This window comes from Lepisosteus platostomus, chromosome 15, assembly GCF_059453375.1.
Source record: "Lepisosteus platostomus isolate fLepPlt1 chromosome 15, fLepPlt1.hap1, whole genome shotgun sequence".
NCBI lineage: Eukaryota > Metazoa > Chordata > Actinopteri > Semionotiformes > Lepisosteidae > Lepisosteus > Lepisosteus platostomus.
In genome coordinates, this window is record NC_142625.1 from 7,542,916 (window position 1) to 7,550,283 (window position 7,368).

Consider the following 7,368-nt stretch of genomic DNA (forward strand, 5'->3'; position numbering starts at 1 on the left):
GCCCACAAAGGCGCGGACCGACGCGCGGGCGTTCCGCTGGCGCACAGTGGCGCAGGCCGACTCCTCTGGAGCCCGGGACCCGCGCAGCTGCCGGCCTCCCTGCAGCCAGAGGCCTGCCGCGGGACTCTGCTCCCCCTCTCTCTTGCCTGCCCGCCTGCCTTCCTGCCAGTCCCGGGCGGGGGCCCTGCTCTTTGATCTTCTGTCAACGGCCCGACAACGACCGCAGCCGCAGGGGGCGCCAGCCGCCCGGCCTCCTTAGCTTAGGCCCCTCCCACCGGCAGCAGCTGCGCCCAACCGGCTGCAAGCCAAAGCCGAGCGCCAGCACCTGCGGGCAGAGGCAAGGGGCAGCTCTCTCTCGGGAGGGAGGGAGGGACGGGGACGCGCGCGCACACACGCCTGCCTGCCTGCCTGCCGAAAAAAAAGAAAGAAAAGGTGGATATACTAAGTTTTTTGGAGGGAAAACGCCCAGCTGTCGAAAGGGGCCCGCCTGCAGGGACGGGGACGGACACGCACGCAAGCAAGCAAGCAAGCAAGCAAGCAAGCAAGCAAGCCACGCCTGCCTCCCTGGGAAAAGGCTGAAAAACCTAAGTTTTTTGGAGGGAAAACGCACGGGAGCCGAAAAGGGGGCCGGCCTGCTTGCCCAGAGAGTCGAGACGCGGGAAAGCGCACAGAGGGAGCACGGGAACCGAGAGGGCGAGAGAGAGACAGAACACAGAGACACACAGATGGGGGACGAGGGACGAGACCCGAGAAGAAGGAGCTCCAGTCCACTTCGCTTGCTTGCTCGCTCGCTCGCTAGCTAGCTAGCTACCTAGCTACCTACGTCTGTCTTTTCACCGCTGAGAGAAGGTGGTGCACCGCTCCCGGAGGCGCTGCAATACCGGGCCGATGCGTGGAGAGGACGGAGCAAGCTCCTGATCCAGCTCCCTGTTCCAAAAATCCGTTTAATATGTGGTCCCCCGATGGGGGACGTATCAGATATTAAACTGATAAGAACAGATTTTTTTTTTTTTTTTTTTTTTTTATTACAAAAATAACAAAATCACAAACTATCTACAGAAAGGAAGAACTAATGGCAACAATGCAACACAAAGCAAAACCAACGGTACCAAAGAAACAAAACAAAATCCCAGTTAACCAAATCAAGACATACAATGTACCAGTAACCCCTTCCACCTTTCTTTTGCGGCGTGGAGTCCTCTTTTACGGATGTCTAAGATGATTTCACATTTCACTCGGTACAACAGTCGATTATACAACCCCGTCACACTTAATTGAACCCCATTTTTGACCAGGCCATTCCGCGCCTTCCACAGTTCCAGTTTCACATGACTCAGGAGCACCCACAATACCCAAACCGTCTCCCGGGGATACACGTCTGTCTTTAAACCGTATAAAACCACATTCAAAGTAAGTGCAAAATTCAGAGCAATCATACCAAACAATAAGCTGCATTTTGCCCACACTCTCCCCGCATACACACAGTCCCAAAAAACATGGCGAATGGACTCCAAATGGTTACACGTCGCCCTCGGACAGTGCATCTGCAAAGTCAGTTTGTGGCGATGCAAGACCTCTCGCACAGGGAGCCGCCGCCATGCGATGAACCAGTTCAGATCCATCAGGTCGTGCTGTAAGCCTCTGGGCTGAATCCTGCTCCACACGTCCTTGGGCAGCCCCCCGACCAGGTCCGCTGTGCTGCTGGCCATCACCGTCCCGTACAAGGCCCTGTGGTCGGACAACACCCTGCCTTCCAGCCCCTGCGCATACTTGCCGATCCACCGGTAGGCCTGACGATAATGCCAGGGCATGTCATCTCCATGGGGCGCCTTGTTGTCCCACTCAAAAACCCCCCTCAACCTTCCCGCCAACCAAAACCGAACAAAATACACCCCCACATGTTCCACAGGCTTCTTCGAGGCTGCACACAATGAGGAAACAAAAAAACAGGACAATTTAGTGGGCAAAGATGGAACCCCCCTTCCTCCCTCCTCAATAGGTCGACACATGTCCACACGCCCGATGTATTCGTATTTTTTGCCCCACATAAACCAGAAAACCTCCCTCGTCAAATATCGGTTGAGCCTCAAAGGCATGGGGTAAACTGAGGCCAAGTACCCTAAGAGCGCCAGCACCTCGATCTTAATGATAAGGGCCTTCCCCACGTAAGTCAGACCCTTATTCTTCCAGCTCCCCAAACGTAATCGTGCCTTCTCCAGCTTCTTGAGCCAGTTGTAATTGGCCGCGTCTCCCTCTTTAAAATGCACACCCAAGATTTTCAAGGGGCCCCTGCACACTTGTAGTCCCCCCACTCCATCCTGTCGATCTCTCCACCTGCCAAAGAATTTAATGTGGCTCTTCCCTCTGTTCAATTTGGCCCCGGAGGCCTTGGCAAAAACCTCCAGATGGTTTAGCGCCCCCTGCAGGTCCACATCGGAAGCCATGAATAGAGTGACATCATCAGCATATAGGGCAATTCTAGCCCTCTCCCCACCACTCCCAGGCACCAAGACACCCTCTATTTTTGGGTCAGCACACACCAACCGGGCATAGGCCTCGATATACAACACAAAAAGCAGTGGAGAGAGAGGGCACCCCTGTCTCACTCCCGCATCCTGCCACACCATACCTCCGACGTGCCCGTTGAGCAAAATTTTGCTCCCCACCTCCCTATACAAAAGCCGGACCCAACCAATAAAACGCAGACCGAACCCCATACGGTCCATTACCCGCCATAAAAAACCGCGAGACACCCTGTCAAAAGCCTTTTCCAAATCGAGGCTGACTAGCATAAAAGGGACATCTCTCTGCCCCGACCAGGCAATAACATCCCTCACCAGTTGCAAGGGCCAGCTAATCCTCCGCCCTCGGACCCCACAGGTCTGTTCTTTTCCCACAACTGCTGGGAGCACCTGTTTCAGCCTGTTCACCAAAGCCTTCGCCAGAATCTTATAATCGGCGCACAGCAATGTCAAGGGTCTCCAATTTCTCAAGTCCGTAGCCTCTCCCTTTTTATACAGAAGTATTAATAGGCCCGTCCTCATAGAGGTTCCCAGGTAACCTACTTCCAGGGCCTCATTTAAGACTAAAAGCAAGATGTCCTTCAACTCTTCCCAAAAGACAGAATAAAATTCTACAGGCAAGCCGTCCATACCAGGCACCTTACCCTTTTTCAGGCCACGCATTGCTGCTGCCAGTTCTCTTACAGTAAAGGCCCCTTCCAAGCCTGCCCGTTCCTCATCCGTGAGCGCAGACGCCACCGACCTTAAAACATGCTCCACGGCTGCGACTTCCGTTTCCTGCTTTGAAAACAGCTCCTGATAAAAGTCCGTTGCGACACGCAACATACCATCCTTATCAGTCACTATTTTGCCCTGTCCGTCCCGCAACCCTTCCACCACTCTCTTACACTGCCTTTCCTTCATACTCCGGAATTGAAAGGAGGAGCATGTTTCTTTAAACTGCAGATTGTCTATGTGAGCTTTAAAAAGGTATCTCCGAGCCCTGGTTTCATAAAAGCTCCTCAACTGCTCCTTTTGCCTATTGATGTCCTCAAAGTCCACGGCCATACCTTTATTACAGTTCTCATATAATAAAGTCAGGCGCTCCTGTAGCAATCGCCCCTCCTTCTTTTCCTGCACCTGCCTCTCCGTGCAATAGGCCCTAGTGACCCGTTGGATCCGTCTTTTGACCATATCCCACCATCTTAACAGAGAAGACTGCTCACTCCTCTCCACCCACAACTTCTCCAATTCCCGTTTTATCAAGGTTCTATAAGCTGCCTCTTCTAAAACCTCGGTGTTCAACCTCCAACACCCCTTTCCAAACTTGGAGCCTGAGCCAGCTATTTCGACCCTTACCAGGTCGTGGTCAGAATGCCAAAAGGGTGAGATAGATGCACTCTCTACCACCAACCCCCGGGAGGAAAAGACATAGTCCAACCTCCTGGACTGCCCCCTCGAATTTCTCCAAGTGGGGCCCGTCTTCCCTTTTGTGGCTCTAGCGACACAGTCCACCAAACCATACTGCCCCAACATTCTGTGTATGAACCTAACGTCAGGGTGATCCTTATCTGCCAGGTCGAGATTAAAATCGCCACCTATGATCACCTTCCTGTTAGTCAGACAAAAAGGGGCCAAATTTGCAAGAAAAGTGGTTCTTTGTGAGGCGACAGCAGGAGCGTACACACCTAAAAACCGAAAACTACACTCACCCATACATACATCCACGCTCATTAGCCTACCGGCCACGCCCACCTCACACCCTTCCACCACCAACTCATGAGTCCCAAACAAGACCCCAACCCCCGAAGAGTGGACTCCGCCCACACTCCATCTAGAAGGGCCTTTGACCCATTCGTTTGCAAAGGATGCCACGTCTCTACTGTCCTTTAGATGCACTTCCTGTAGAAAGCACACCGTGAAATCCTGAGACTTCAAGAAACTAAAAACTGACGTCCTCTTTGCCCTATCTCGCAACCCCCTTACATTGATTGAAAGAACTTTCGCCATAGAGATTTCAGCAAAAACCTTTCTGAGCCCACTTTCGCACTAGACAAGAGAACCGCAAATACACTTCTCTAATATCTCTCTCATCCGCACCACACACCAGTAAGCCACTCAATCTCTCCCTCGACTTTTCTGGTTCCACTCTCACATTCTTGTACCTTCGCAACATCTCAGCAATTCCCCCCATCTCAGAAGGAAACACGACGGTCCCATGCACTAATTTACATAAAATCAAAAACTCCCTCGGCACCACCAACTTTGCCCGCAACATGTCCCGTTTCTTAACCCTTTTCTGTTCGAAATTGAATTCGTCCTTCTCAATGGCTTCTATCCACTCCCTCAGCAAATCTTCCAGTTGATACCTCTTCCTTCGCACTTCCGCATTGTCTTCAGCGTAGACGTGGAATGTTGACAGTTCACCCCAAACACCCACCGGCTTCAATCTTATTCCGGTCTTCTCGAAGACAGACCCATCAAAAAATTCGGGCCATGTCACCGAGTCCGTTTCCATGTCCCACCTACAAAGTCTCACAAACTTAGAAGGTATTCCTGCTTCAACCCAAACTTCCTCAGGCGTTTTACCCACCAAGCTGCAATCTCCCTCTTGCACACTTACAGGCGCTTCGTCCACGCTCAGCACCGGCCCTGGAGAACAGGAAGACGCCGCCAGCACATCCTGGAAATTAGGCATGGCGATCACAAGCTCTTTGCGTATAACCGCACCAACGGGCGCTGAACTATCCGGCTCCGATTCCAGTTCCATCTCTTCTGTACTCCGCCCTGCCTTCCTGCTCGAGACCTCTTCCGGCTCCAAATTCTTCCTTTTCGCCTTGTGCTTTGTCAAAACCTGCTCTGTCTCCGCTTCGTCCACCTTCTCAGCCCAGCTGATTCCCCCAACCGCCGCCTTCATCACTTCCAGCCCAACCGGGCCTCCTGCCTCTACGTCTTGCACTCCACTTAAGGTAAGTTCAGACTCTAGCGATGTTTCAGCAACCACCTCTGTCTGAGCCTCCCCCCTTCCAGCCCCTGCACAAGCCTCCGTCTCCATGCTACCCACCTCCTCCAAAACTCCTTGACGACTAGCTTCAGGAGCACGTGAAGCTGAACCTGCGTCCAGCACTACTGCTGCGAAACTCTTCTTCCTCTGGGTGCAATCCCTGAACATGTGCCCCACACCCCCACACAGATTACATTTAACGCCTGCAGTGCATTGCGCAGCCAAGTGCCCCACACCCTCGCAGTTCCGGCACACCACCTCACGGCAGTCGACCACATTATGGCCCGGCTGTCCACAACGCCGACACACAGCGGGCTGTCCATAGTAATAACAATACCCTCTGTTAGAGCCTAACAGAAAGGATGCTGGGGGGTGCAAAAGGCCATCGGGAGCCTTAACATCAGTCCGAAACCTCACCCTGTAGCGCCATTTCCCCGTCCAATACTTCTTCCTGTCAATTATCCTCTCTCCCACGCCTTGTATGTCCACAAAACGCTTCAGATAACAAACGATATCCTCCTCTGGCATATATGGGTTAAACATGGCTACAGTTAAGGTCTTCAACTCCCGGGCAAACAGAGGTTCGATAATGTAGTCAGAAAAAGGCTTCACATTCTGTTTTCCATTAGCCGTGCTCCAAACCCTCCGAACTAAATCCTCAGAAATAAGCGATAAGTCAAAGGTCTTCTTACCCGGGAAGTCCTGCAAACAATAGACGTCCTCGGGTCGCAACTGTAGAGCAGTCTGCATAACCTCTTCCTCGAAGACATCCCGGGAGTCCAAATCCCTCTTCGCTCCACCGTCCCGCAGCACGAACCGCACAGCATACCGAAATCTTCCCTCACGCAGTCTTGCAGCTCCTTCCATTGCAGCAAAAAAAACCTGGCCGGAAAGCTCCGCCAAAAAAGGAAATCCGGGAAAAAACCCCTGGCGCCGATCCCTCCTCTCTCTTGACTGTTCCTCCAGCCGCGGGCCTGCCACGTACTGGAATCGCAGCCAAAAGGCCGAGAAGCGATGCCCACAAAGGCGCGGACCGACGCGCGGGCGTTCCGCTGGCGCACAGTGGCGCAGGCCGACTCCTCTGGAGCCCGGGACCCGCGCAGCTGCCGGCCTCCCTGCAGCCAGAGGCCTGCCGCGGGACTCTGCTCCCCCTCTCTCTTGCCTGCCCGCCTGCCTTCCTGCCAGTCCCGGGCGGGGGCCCTGCTCTTTGATCTTCTGTCAACGGCCCGACAACGACCGCAGCCGCAGGGGGCGCCAGCCGCCCGGCCTCCTTAGCTTAGGCCCCTCCCACCGGCAGCAGCTGCGCCCAACCGGCTGCAAGCCAAAGCCGAGCGCCAGCACCTGCGGGCAGAGGCAAGGGGCAGCTCTCTCTCGGGAGGGAGGGAGGGACGGGGACGCGCGCGCACACACGCCTGCCTGCCTGCCTGCCGAAAAAAAAGAAAGAAAAGGTGGATATACTAAGTTTTTTGGAGGGAAAACGCCCAGCTGTCGAAAGGGGCCCGCCTGCAGGGACGGGGACGGACACGCACGCAAGCAAGCAAGCAAGCAAGCAAGCAAGCAAGCAAGCCACGCCTGCCTCCCTGGGAAAAGGCTGAAAAACCTAAGTTTTTTGGAGGGAAAACGCACGGGAGCCGAAAAGGGGGCCGGCCTGCTTGCCCAGAGAGTCGAGACGCGGGAAAGCGCACAGAGGGAGCACGGGAACCGAGAGGGCGAGAGAGAGACAGAACACAGAGACACACAGATGGGGGACGAGGGACGAGACCCGAGAAGAAGGAGCTCCAGTCCACTTCGCTTGCTTGCTCGCTCGCTCGCTAGCTAGCTAGCTACCTAGCTACCTACGTCTGTCTTTTCACCGCTGAGAGA

At 54.1% G+C, this 7,368-nt stretch overlaps 1 non-coding gene across 1 annotated transcript; it reads right to left on the reverse strand.

The window, feature by feature from the left end:
- Positions 1-847: 847 nt before the first annotated feature.
- Positions 848-1,041, reverse strand: LOC148647900 (U2 spliceosomal RNA). The gene has a single exon (XR_015927068.1). It is a non-coding gene; the product is annotated as a U2 spliceosomal RNA (small nuclear RNA).
- Positions 1,042-7,368: the final 6,327 nt, after the last annotated feature.